This window comes from Pygoscelis adeliae, unplaced genomic scaffold, assembly GCF_000699105.1.
Source record: "Pygoscelis adeliae isolate BGI_AS28 unplaced genomic scaffold, ASM69910v1 Scaffold377, whole genome shotgun sequence".
NCBI classification, from domain to species: Eukaryota; Metazoa; Chordata; class Aves; order Sphenisciformes; family Spheniscidae; genus Pygoscelis; species Pygoscelis adeliae.
This window is the reverse complement of record NW_008825210.1, coordinates 1,155,589-1,168,679: the sequence shown is the minus strand read 5'-3', so window position 1 is coordinate 1,168,679 and position 13,091 is coordinate 1,155,589. Positions and strand designations below refer to the sequence as shown.

The window sequence follows — 13,091 nt, the reverse complement described above, 5'->3', positions numbered from 1 at the left end:
AGGAGGAGAGTGCTAATTTCTTACGAGTCTAAAGGGCCACATCTTGCCTCTGTGACTGCCGTTGACAGCCTCCACGCCTAATACATTTTTGGTGTCCTCTGCTGAGGTTGCCAGTGAAGTATTAATTTTCGGATATGCAGCAGCACCACTCTGGAAATAAGGCCAAACCCACTAGAGTACATTACAAAAACTAACTTTGAATCCAGCACCTGCCTCTGACAGGAACCACACGCTTCAGTGAAAACCTCCGGATTCCATTATTAGAGAACTGCTCATCATTTCAAACATTGCAGCTCAGGTTGAAAACAAATTATTCTGTTATAAACAATCTGAGCTGCAAGGAACAATATAGAAGTACAGCCCCCACACCTCCGAGACACAGCACAAGTACCAGGCGGCAGAGCCTGTATCATTATTCCAAATGAGACATGTTAAAGCCTCCGTTTATTTCTTGTTTACATCAGTAAATACCAGGCTTCGCAGTGGCACAAGGTACATTGTGGGAATCTCAACTAACAGTACATTAGTCTAGCTGTGGAGGAAGGACAATCGCAGGATGCATCGAATTAGCACATCCTTTGCCTACAGAGATTTCTAAGAAGTCGTGACACAGGCAAAAATGAGTCTCCTGACGTGGATCTCACAAGGAAGAGCGATGGGGAGAACAGCCTCCTGATTCTGCTTAGCCACCTCGCGCTGCCAGCACACCTTGAATAAAATCAGTTCAAAGACTAAAAATCCCGGGAAATTATTAGCATTTTTCAGAGAGATATTTATATGGCTTTAATTAAAATTTTATTTTATTTGCCATATATCTGGAAGGTTCCTTTTTAAAGAAAGCCTCGTGATGCCTTCTCCTGTGCTCTTGTACCTTCTCAAGCAGTTTTACCATAAACAAACTGTGTTATGGTGCAGTCCTGTGCTACAAGATGGTGCAAAGGTGAGATGAGTTGCTTAAAGCTCACCACCATGGAAGGGGCTCCTGACTCCGTTCTTTATACCTTCTCTCAGCCATACCCTCCTTTTGCTTGCAGGATTCTCCAGGTGAACAGATCATTTTCTGCTAAGGTCTTATAAAGCAGAACTGTGTGGCCGAGAGCAGGGGTCAGCCAGTAGATTAGCTCAGCTGATTTCAGATGGGTAACAGCTGAAAATTCCCCAGGTAACAACTGGGAGGAAAAAAAATACCCTGGAGTGGGAAATACTGTTCTGCCCCATTCTGTGTGCTCCTAGCACTGCTTTTCTGTACCCGTTTTCAAGTACCCGAACCTCTTTGCCACAGCAAAGGCCCAAGTCACTCCACGTTGGGGCTAATTAGAGATGAAGTAGGCACCTTACAGCTGGAAGAAACAATGAACACTTCATAACTCCTTCCATGGTTTTACTTGAGATTTAAATCCCTACTCATAATCCTTGCTGATCCCAAAATCTTGACAGCAATGGGTATGTTACATGTGATTGAAATGTTATTTGCCTGTTCCGGTAGCTTTTCCCGCAGCCCCTGCTTCCCAGCTAGTGCAAGGAATCCTCGTGCAAGGAATCCTCGTGATATAAAGCAACAGTGGTGGTTCGAAGGGGCAGACTGCTTCTTAAAACCTTCAGGACCATCCTTTCTCCTGCTGACAGTTGTGTACCATCACTGTGGCAACTGCAGTGCCTGTGTACATGAGAGATATTAGGAAAGCATTAGACTTATTTTATCTATATTCTAATGCAATGTAGCACCTGGAAGGGAGGAAGGGAACAAGCACCCTATGAGCAGTCATATTTATTTCCACACTGCAAGTGTTCCACAGCTATTTCCGAGGCGATAGGTACGACACCTTAGGTAACATCTAATAGATAACCGGGTTTTGTTTGTTCAGTGCTCCTGATACAAAATGAACCGCAGGAAATCTTGGGCTTCCAGCCGAAGCTCCTCTTTTTCACTCCGAGGCAGAGCTAGTTGGAGCATAAACCTTCACGGACTTAAGGGATGGCTCCAGCACAAGCCTTGGCTGCTGTGCCCAGCTGCTGCCGCTGCTGCCCTGCTGCCTCGCAGGCTGAGACAACAGCCATGAAATGTAATTTCTCTACCAAACACTGGTGTCACGATCACTTGCTCTTGAAACACTGCCTGGGACTTCAGAAGCATATTAAGTAACACAAGAGCTGCTTCTGAGAGGTTCCCGGGAAGATAAACTGATCAACCGAGAGCCGAAGCAGAGGTGAGGATGAAGGGATTTTATTTGATATTTGCTTCCAGAGGCTTAAATAAATGTTGTTTTTTTTTTAAACCTAAAACATTGTATTAAAGTGTTGAATCCCAATGCTTTTGGCAAAAGCTCCCTCATCTAGGAATGATTTCATATCAGCCAAGCTGTTAAGCGGAGGTTGTCATGGAAACAAGTTATATTCAAATGATATGGCCAGAGATATACTGTATTTAGTGAGTTCTTCATTTGCTGCATATTGGGAACATGTCAGAACTAACTGATATTGCATAACTTTGTTTTGTTAAAAGAAACTGGCTCGCTGCCCCTGTTTTTCTGGCAGGCTTGCGTCCAGTCCTGCCTGGGACGGAAAGTTTCACGCACAGTACTGAGCACCGCTCCACGGGAGGGGCTCCTCACACAGCTGGTTCCTGCAAGCGCCTGTTCATTGAAGTCTTCCTTCAAATGCGTGAACCTACCAAAGCCAAACAAGCAGAGGAACATTTCCGTAGCTTGTACAATTGACATAACCATACACTGGTCCAAAAAGAAGTGCAGTTCCACTAGATCCTTTCCTTCCTTACTAAAAACGTTCCTACATCTGCATTGTGCAAGTCTAAAAAAAAATCTATACAATTACATAAAAGCAAAGCCAGTTCATGTGTTCATGGGGATCCCATGAGTGTCCGTGACCTCCTTGTAAACATAGGACTCCTATTAACTTACTGTCTGTGAGTGATGCTAGAACAAATCTCAGAGAGGACGATGTGCATGCTGAATTTGTACGTCTGCTTTTTTAGCTGTGGAGTTGTTAAAAAGTGCAAGAATTTTATTCCACAAGCTAGGAGTAAATGCACATTTTTTTATAGAAGCAAAATCAATGGAATAGCCCTTGCTCAGATTATAAACCAAAATCAAATCGCCTTTGGCCAGGACACTGTGTGGAAACTTCAGCCTGAAAAGTGAAAACAAAAATGAAAGACAAAATTGTCTCCAAAATCACTTTTTTTCGCTCTGCAGCTTTTACAGAGCAGCATCCAGAGGAAAGTGTTTTAAACAGTCTCCCAAGGGATCAAGATTCCTGGCTGCCCAATAGAAGCTGAGCATTAAGTAAAAGTCAAACAAAAGTAAAAACTTACTCTTAAAGTGGTTACGTAACTGAGCACACTGTAAAATGCTTCGCAGGAAGGTGATGGCATCTCATAACCTCCGGGTCCAGGGGCCTCTGAAAACTGAATGGGAGCTTGCTCACTTCTGGGGCAGGTAATCCTAAATTTCTCCACGCTTTCTCTCTTTACAGTTTATAAAGGAAAAACCAAGGCCAAATAGTTCCTCTGGTATATGAAAAAGCCAATCACAGGACGGACTTCTGCCAGATGTGAAGATGAAGAAGGCAGTACCAGTCCTCTACCTACCTCAGGTTAGTGCGCTAGCTGGAAAGACATCAGTCTTTCAGCATCTTTAATGCATTGCAGAATCACAGCTCTCTTTGGTTACCATTGCTTGTGAAGGAAGGCTGAGCCTCATCCAAAGCCCTTTACAGTTAAGAAAAGGCATGTATTGACTTAAATATGCTTTAGATTAGACCTTTTTTCTTTACCTCGCCATCTTCGGGGGGCTGAACTGGCTTGACTCAGCATCCTGCATCGGGTATTAGGAGACTTGAATTTCTTCCTTAGCTTTGGATACTAGGCTTCTGCTTTCATCCCTCCCCCTTCCCATTCCCCACGCTTGTAGGGCACTGGAGCTATCTTAGGTGCTAAAGAAAGAGATGCCCAGCAAGGGCGAGGTCAGGGCGTAAACGCAAGAAACCTGGCAGACCTCAAATCTAAGTCATATGTTGGAAACAAACTCCAAACAGCTTGCTTTTCCTTATTTCCCAGTAAAATATCTGCAGAGTGTTTCACTTAGATATCACTTCCCCAAACATGGGCGTCCCAAAATAGCATCATCCACAATGCTATTCTGTGTTATATTAAATCAAAAAGCATGTTATTGGCACCTCATCTGGCATTGGCTTTGATGTGGAACATGAGCTTAAATACTGATCTTTTTTTAAAGGCATCCCAGTATACAGCTGAAGCAAACAATGTGCAAGAGTCACATCCTACACACGGAGCAAACCATGTTAGCCTGTACCGCAGAGTAAGCCTGGGATGGAAAGCCTCATCAGCTACTGATATTGTAAAAAATAAATTCTAAAATAGAAAAAAACACAGAAAATAATATTTTTATAGGTTTTACGCTCACCTCTTGCAAATTCTGAGCTCAGTGCTGCTCTATGGCTCAGCTCATAGGGGTCATGCAACTTTTTGCATCACACTCCAGCAAATTCTGTACCCATCCAAGGCAGTAAAGCCAAGGGCCCCTCTGGAAATAAACCACTAGAGGGAGACTGACTTCAGCAATGTAACACCCACAGGGACGAAGTCCTGCACATCATTCAAAAAAATCAAGATTCAGATCAAATGTGCTCCCTATAGCTCAGGTCAAAACTACTCTTTGTGTTTCTTCTTCACAAATAAAAGTGGCTGAAACTAATGGGTCATGTTTGGCTTCGTTACTGTAAATTGAGAATGGGATCAGGCAGTCACGTATTCTTCTACTGTTTGTAAGAGAGGTGAGGCTGACTCTATTAAAAGAAAACCACACCAAAAAAATACCCCAGCCACTGAAAATACTAATAGCTGTATCCTAGCAACATCACGGATTCCATGTGGACTTTGTTCTGGAGCCTACAGTCTTATTTCATCAAAATTATTGACTTTCTCAGAGTCTCTAAACGACCATCAAAAACCAGTTAGTGGTTAAAAAATACAAACATTTAATTAGTCACATTAATAGGGAAAAAAGAAAAGGAGCATCGCACGCTAGCGTTCCCTTTTCACGGAGCTCGGTTTAGCTCCCTTTGAAATCAACGTCAAACTTGCTACTTGATTCATTGGTAGCAGAGCCGGGTCACTCCTTCGAGAAGAAAAGCTGCAAATGGCCCTGCGGAACTTGGCAGATGAGGTTTGTTTCCCAGGCTGGACTCACACATTGCATGGATGAAGTTCATACAGCTCTCCACAGTCCTCCCAATCATCACATCCTTATTGTAAAAGTAATTCAATTGGCATTCAAATGCTATACAGAGGCTTTCTACAAGGCTTTTGTACTATGCACATAACCAAGGTATTTTTATTTTTTCTAAGCTTTGTTGTTATTTAACCACAACAATTTTTTTCAAGATCACAAAAAACGTGAAATCCTGTTGCATCTTCCCAAAAGCCCATACCCAGCTCCTCTCCGGTATGAAGACTTCAGGTTTAACACAGCTCCAGGAGGTGAACTTTATTAGATAAAATACAAGAGCAAAAGGCCAAATAAATAAAAAATGAAACTACTCAATCCTCCCCAAGAAAAACCCTTCGCACAAAAGGAACAACCAAGAAAAAACCAACCCAACCCCAGACAAATGAGCTGTTTGTTACCCTTAACAGCTTGCATGATGATCTGAGGAATCCTGCGGCATTTTGGTATTTCACTCAGGGTTTGGGTAGGCTCAGATTTTGGTCACAATTTTCACTCAGCTCCAAACTACATCAGAGCATTTCTGACAGTTTTTATCAGTTATTTCAAGCTCTGCTTCAGTAAGTTAGCAAGACCTTTTACCAGAGAGAAAGCACTATTAAAATAATAGATTCCTTTTTATCAGCCTGCCTTAAAAGCTCAGTTGGTAGGATAGTATGGTAAAAAATGTTTCTCATGCTTTACTTAGCCCACAAAGTTGGTTGAGACCCACGAACACTTCTAAACTGCAAAACCTTTTTACATGCTATTTCTATAGTTCAAAATTAAATGATGAGAGAACGCCTTTGTCGAAGAAGTAATTTAAATACAGAAGGGTTAGTGACTTTCAGCCCTTGAACATGAAGCCGGTGATGGCTTGATTTGAATTCCAGACATAATGCTGAGCTGTTTCTACTGCTTCAGCAGGGGTGGTGGAGAGCGTTGAGCTGACTTCCGAACCGCTGCTCTCGGTCACGGGAACACGCTGCTGGATTATCGTCCCGCTCCAACGCCCTGGCAAGGGCTTCATCTGAACAGGCAACACCCCTTTAACGAAGAATTTAGCATTCAGCTAGTGTTCACGGACTCTCTGATATTGTTACATCTCACAGTTTTAGTCACTGTGCAGGTTTTTGCATTGCTCTTCCTTTCATTTCAACTAGCTGTGAAGGGGGGAAGGAGCCATAGGCAAGGAGGGGAGAGTGCCAAAATGAGAGAGTAGTTCCGACTTCAGTCTAAGCGGTGCACAGGTACAAACCACGAGGAAAGGTACCATGTAAGGACAATAGAGCAGCAAAGAAATCCGCTTTCAGATTTTATTTACGCCAAGTTAAAAGACAGTATCAGAAGGTGCTTCCAGCACCTCAGAAAGCTCTCCCTGATGGTTAGATTAATTCCAAAACTGCTCCAAGGAGAGCAACTAAACAAAAATTTGAGAGTCGCATACCAAATTATGTTCCCAGTTATACCTTGAAAGAGTGCTGTTGGGCTAATTTATACCTGGGTAGTATGTAAAAGGGGGGGGAAAAGTAAAATACACAATAAAGATGAAGATGCTTTGACTAGCCAAGCAGATTTATTTGGAGGCTCTCTTTAGCATTTAGTAAGAGTTGCAACTGCAGCCTGTTGACCGTTTGCAGCAGGATTGCTTTTGATGGCAGACACTGTAGACAGCGAGTGGAGAACAGCAAGGGCTGAATTCATACTAAGGAAGTAAAAACCTGCCTTCACAGTGACTTTGAAAATGAACTTTCAGTTGTGCATTACCTCTTTTTTTTTTTTTTTTTTTTTTTTAACCCAGTGAATTTTCTAGGCATTCATCATAGGTCTATCCGAAGGCAGAGAAAGGATAGCAATGGAAATAAGTTGTTTCATAATCAAAACGGCCACCTTTTGTTCTGAAGCTGCCCACGCTGTCCACGGTGAATTTGCCGTTGGGTGCCGAAGGCCATTTCACCCTGACGAGGGTGGTGGTTTCATCCTGTACTGACGAGATGGCGCAGCCCCTGTACAGGGAAGGCAGTTTGCGAGGGTTGAAGTCAGTCATGCAGGGATACGTGACAACACAGTGTGTAAAGCCCGTTGTTGCCTGGTTGTCCTGCTGCCAGGTTTTACCTCAGCCCGTGGAGATGGCTGCAGCACACACGTGTATGCATGTAATTAGGAATACACTTATTTATTGCAAGACGTTATAACCCTTCCTGCTAATGAAGAACTTGGGGCCTGAGAAGCACCACAGTGGCAGAGCCAAGGGCTGGCAGTTGTCCTAAAGGCAATAAGCTGCTTATCTCCAGCCTAAGGAGTTTATAGCACCCATGTATCTCCAAAAGCTCATTAGCTCCTCAGTAAGCAGCTGAGACATTAGATGCACAAGCAGAACAGCAGTGGCTTGAGGTTGCTACAGCACAGATAAAATTTCTGGGGTTGGCTAGTCTGCAGCAGGCTGGTGCAGTAGGCTGAAGCAATCCCACTTATGTATAAACTGGAGAAAGCCTGATCTTGTCAAATGCTCCTTAGGATCCAGCTTTGCTAGTAGGGGAGCGTGTAGCTAAAACTCAGCCCTGAGGATGGGCTGCACCTGGTACCCACCGAGAGCCGAAACCGGCAGCGCATGGCGTCTCACAGCATCACCTGCCACGGCAGCAGAGGAAGCCACGTGCCCTGACATGGCCTCACATCGCATCCGCTTCTCCCTTGCCCTGGGCTCCTCCGGCCACTCACTGCCTCCAGAGGGGTGGGAAGTGCAACCCAAGCAGATGGTCTGTGTGCCGTGAGAGAGAACCACGGAGAGAGGAAGAGAAGGAACAGGAAAATCTGCGCCTGGGGAGGTTCCCCTGGAGATTTTACAGGAATGGCTTTTTGTAACTTTCTAGGCATGTCCATGGGACTGGAATCGCAGCTACAAGCTCCTGTAGAAAGCCATCATGCCAGGGATATTTCCTGTCTCACTGCGGCTATTCCCCGTGTCACAGGGGAGCTCTTCCACAAAGGAGCTGCTTCTGAAGAACAGCATGTCACCAACAATTCAGCGGGTTAAGTTTAGCAGAGCCAGTGATAGAAGTGAGCGGGAAGGTGCTATTCTTCCCCTCTGCTTTTCTTCTCTCTCCATTGAGCAAAGTCTTTGAAGACCAGCTCCCTTTGCAGAAGGCTACAGAACTTTTAGCAAGTGGCATGCATGGAGGCATTCATAGCCATGATACCTGTGTCTGGTTATTTCCAGTCAAAATAATCTCCTACTCAATTATGGAGAAGAATAGAGAAGCTCAGCCTGACTCACAATCACATGGGGGAAAAATGAGAGGAGTTGTTCAAGTTCAAAACGTTCAGCTCGCTGTGGAGGAGGATTAGTACTGCTGTGGAAGGAGGTTTTCTCTCCCTCTGCAACAGCACAGCACTAAGGGATGGAAAAGACCCGAGTCCACTTCCCTGCTGTGCCAAATATACTCCTCCGTTCTTCTCTCCTCCCTCCCCAAGAGAGCATATGAAGTATTAAACAGTTGGGAATAAGCCCTTGAAAAATGTGATAGCTAGCCGTCAGATACCTCTCTGCCAGATAGCTGCAGCTATGTGACTGTTCGCCCGCAGATCCTCTTCTGCCATCCAGGAAATCCGGATTCAACAGTGACATTCATACTCTCACCTGCTTCGGTGTCATCTGTACATTTTGCACGGCCGTGCTAACACTTCCGTGAACAAAAACACATCCAAAATGCCTCGTTAGTGTTTTGCTGAGCACAGATCCGGCCTCTGCTTGCCCGTGCTCTTCCCAGCCTGATGGCAGTCCCCAGCGCCTCGTCCCCAACCTGACATCTGGACCCTCTGCAAGCGAGAGGTAGGGTGGGGGTTTTCCAGCATTGCTTTAAATCTGTCTTTATTTCACTGACATGTACCATGGCTGTGCCCCAGTTACAGAGGGCAAGCATGACTCCTGTGCAAAGCAGTTCATTTGGGTAGTACTGTAAATTTTGCAGACTTAAAACTTCTCACACTGTTTTCACGTTAGCCGGTGCCCAAACATTACCTTAATGTGTCATCTTCTGTTCTGTTGTTGTCACAAAGTATATTCATGATCCTCGTAAACACCCACAAACCTACCTCATTATCTCTTCGCACTCCCTCCTCCCTTTGCAGGGATGAGTGATGGCCACGGTTATGCCGATGCCATTCCCCAGGCTGCAGCCTCGCTGTTCACTCATCCTTCCCCTTCTCTAGGGTTCATATCAGCTCGCTCTCCCATCTCACAGTTGGATTTTAAGTTCCCTTGGAAAGGGACAGCTTTTTGTTTTGGTTACATAGCACCCTGGTCCCTGACTCACTCCGTTAGGTGCGAAGATAACACAAATAATGAATGTCATCTGGAGAGCTGTCTGGGAATTACAGGAAGCTGGGAAGGAGGATCCAAATCTTTCTTGTGCCAGCATCCGACTCAAGCCTCCGTTATCCCTTTCCGCTCCAGACTGACCTTTGCATCTCCTTGATTACTAAGCCTGAAAACTTCTCCTTGCCTGAATTACGTGTGATGGCAAAATTGTTTTGGCTGACTGCTCTCACCTGTCCTTCTTCCCGGTGGCATCTCGGCCATGGAGGGGCTCTGGGTTTGTCCTTCAGGCGTGTCCAGACATTTCCTACTTTTTGCCTTACGTCACACCAGAGATAACACTGATTTCTACTACAGTAGTACCACGCATACAGGACACTTCTCCTTCCAGAAACATTAGGCAGAGCTCCCAGACACAAGAACACAAATAACACCACCAATAATAAATAGCTAAGGCTTCGGGAAGAATACCGGTGACTGGTGGAAAGAAAGCAATATGCCACAGTATTTTCTGTAAGAGTCAGTATTTCAGCTGTCTTTCCCGTTCGAGGCAGCGAGCGGAGAACATGAAGAGGCAGCCAATTCAAGTAAAGCACATCGAAAGGTCAGAGGAATCCATCTAGCTTGTGCAGCACCATTTTGCAAGCACAGAATAGCTCTTCATTAAACTCGTTTTGTGAAAGTGACTGAAGTGAGAAAGGGAAGTAGCTTAACACACTCATTAAAATCTCTGAAATTACCTGTTGTCCACGACTGCTACAATGGATCTGGCTTTTGTCCGGCTATGCCCAAAACAATATATAGCCAGTGTTTTCAGCCCCTGCCTGGGCGCTGGAGGCAGGAGCCTGGTGTTTCAGTGCCATGTCGTGTCCAGGGATACACCCGTGCACAAAGATGCTCCCGCTCGGCTGGGGGCTGGATGCCTGGCAGCACGCCGCAGAGCCGAGCAGCACCAAGGGCGAAGGCTTCGCTGTGGGGATGCCGGGGCACTCCCCGCAGCTCCTTTTGACTCTTAACAGTGGACACCTCCCCGGGCACTCCAGTCCCTGTGAGCTGGAAGAGCTCCCCAGGCAGCTCTGCAACAGCAGAGAGGTTACTAAATACCCTATTTCTCATTTTTCAGTCAAATACTGTAAATGTGGCACTGTCCTAACATCCAAACTGAGACTAGGTGAGGAACTTGGTTGAACCTGATGGGTCTGATGCAAAGAGGAGGTGAAGCACCCCGAGGTGCAGGCATACCCTGCCTGCACGGGCCACCCGGCTGGGTCAGGGAGGGCTCTTCCCCTGGCAGGGAGATAAGAACAAGGGCTGGGGTGTAACTAACAGGCAGAGTTATCCCTGTCAGCCCCTTTGGGAGGCGAGGAGCCCGCTTGTATGAAGACTGGTAACCCCCTACCTGCCTCTCGTTCTCCCCATTCCTTTTGGCTGGTCCTTTAGCATTGCACCTCTCAGCCAGCCCTGCGAAGAAGCTGGCCTCAAATTCCTGGCTGACACCGCCTATAGCACTATATAGCGGCCCCATCGGGGAAGCAGGCCTGGGAAGATGGATGAAGCACTGTTCCCTGCCTGCTCTCTCCTCGCTACAGGTGGGAGAAAGATGAGCTAGCAATTTGCTGCTGGCCTGGCAAGAAAGTAGTGAATTACAGCAGCTCCTGAGCCAGCTCAGCTGTGCTGGCGATCATTCAGGGAGAGGAGAAACCCTACCCGCAGGCACGGAGGAGGGAAGCAGGTGTGTTATTCCCTTTTGCTCACTTGATGGCAGAGATCACAGAGCTAACACGGGCCATTAGGTCTCCTCTGCTCCTCTGAAAACCCACGTGCCCCCAAGGACAACGGATCCCCGTACTCGTGCTTGGCGAAGTGCTTTGGCTGCTGGCACCCTGCCGTGGGAGAGTCTGTTAACGTGGCCGTGTGTTGCACTGGGGGCAAGCTAGGTACGTGGTGTCCCCGGCTCCTCCAGAAACAAACCGCTCCCGACGCCGGTGCCAGGGCTGCCGAGAGGACACCGCGCACCCGGCGCTCAAGTCACTGCACGAATGTGAGAAACGCCTTGAAAATTGCACAAAGCACTGAACAACCCGTGGGCAATTCTCTGTCACAGTAGAACTTCGGTGCAAATGAGAAACCTAACAACTGAAAACAGCTCAGATGTACTGGTAGGAAGCAAAAAGCAGCCTCAATTATCTGCCACTTTTTTTTTTTCCCTCTCGAGTTCTTTGCTTTCCTAACACTAGCAATAAATAACAGACACAAACCAGACCCACAGGCAAATAAAGTCCTGCGTGTGATACAGATTGCCCTCAACACATCTTTGGGCCAAAGTCTGGTTTTGGTTCTACCACTGTTTAAATGCCAGGAGTTCAGCAGAGCTGCTCTGGATGGCCGGTGGCACGATCGAGGTCGGTGCCTGGCCCCTGCCAGATGCAGTGAGACTTTCTGAAACCAGCCAGAAAGATCCGCTCACAAGCTGCTCCACCGACATCCGCTTTTGGGGCTGATGCAGATGATTTAATTGCTATCGTTTCTGGAATAACGCTGAATTTACTGATGGCTTTTAATAGAATGCTCAAAAAGGATTTCAGACGCGTCCTTCACAAGAGGCCATGAAGGAAACTCAGTAATAGTATGATAATTGCATTAGCATCTCCAGCGAGCCCAGGGCCGCGTGGTGGTGCGTGCCTTACAAGGCACACAGAGAGGCCTTGCCCTACATACACAAGGATGGCAAAGTGGGAGAGAGAGGACAAGGGTCTGCGTCTCACTGGCCTACGTTAATTAAACTGCCCATTATAAACCTGCACCAACAGTACGGGTGCATCAGCAGAAGCTCTGTGCCAGTCAGGCCAGAGGTGTTTTACCCAGCTCACAAAAACTTGCCCAGCCCTCCACGGGCCCCGTGTAACTGCGCCCGGGAGCTGGTAAGCCCCTCCACAACGCAGAAACGCAGAAAGCATCAATGTGGACATTTGCCATCTCCCCTCCCCTTCTGTCTTCTTAGGAACCCCAGTCAGACCCCAAATGTCAGGCTCCTGATTTGCAGAGGCAGCTTTTCCTTGACGTTCACACCGAAACGTTCGCCACATAAGCATGCTGCAAACCTCCTTCCCCTGCAAACCTGCCTGCCCAGCAAGGCACCGGGCACCAAGACGCTCCGTTGCAACAGGCGCTCCTGGCCGTGCCTCCCCTGCATGCAGAGAGTTAAACGGCTATTTAGTATGGCTAAACCTAGCAAAAGCACATTGGTGAATGAGACACAGGTATATCACTAACGTACGGATATATTGGATCAATACATATATGCGGTAGGTATCAATACGTGTGTATGTGGGCATATACACACCTGGGTGATGCACACACATACATCGGCTCCATAAGCTGTAAACGGCTTCACCCCTCCGCCTCCAAAAGGGGACGCGGGGGCTTTCCGAGGCCACACCGCAGCGGGACGGCAGCAGTGGCCGGACACCCCACCCCACCCCACCCCGCAGCACGCCGCAGGGATGCCCGCGCTCACCCCGGATGCCTCC

The 13,091-nt window shown here is 46.8% G+C and overlaps 1 protein-coding gene across 1 annotated transcript in view; it reads left to right on the top strand.

Moving 5' to 3' along the window:
* GPR27 (G protein-coupled receptor 27) overlaps positions 1-13,091 on the top strand; it is a 17,021-nt gene that overhangs the window by 1,198 nt on the left and 2,732 nt on the right. The gene's annotated exons all lie outside the window — the stretch shown is intronic.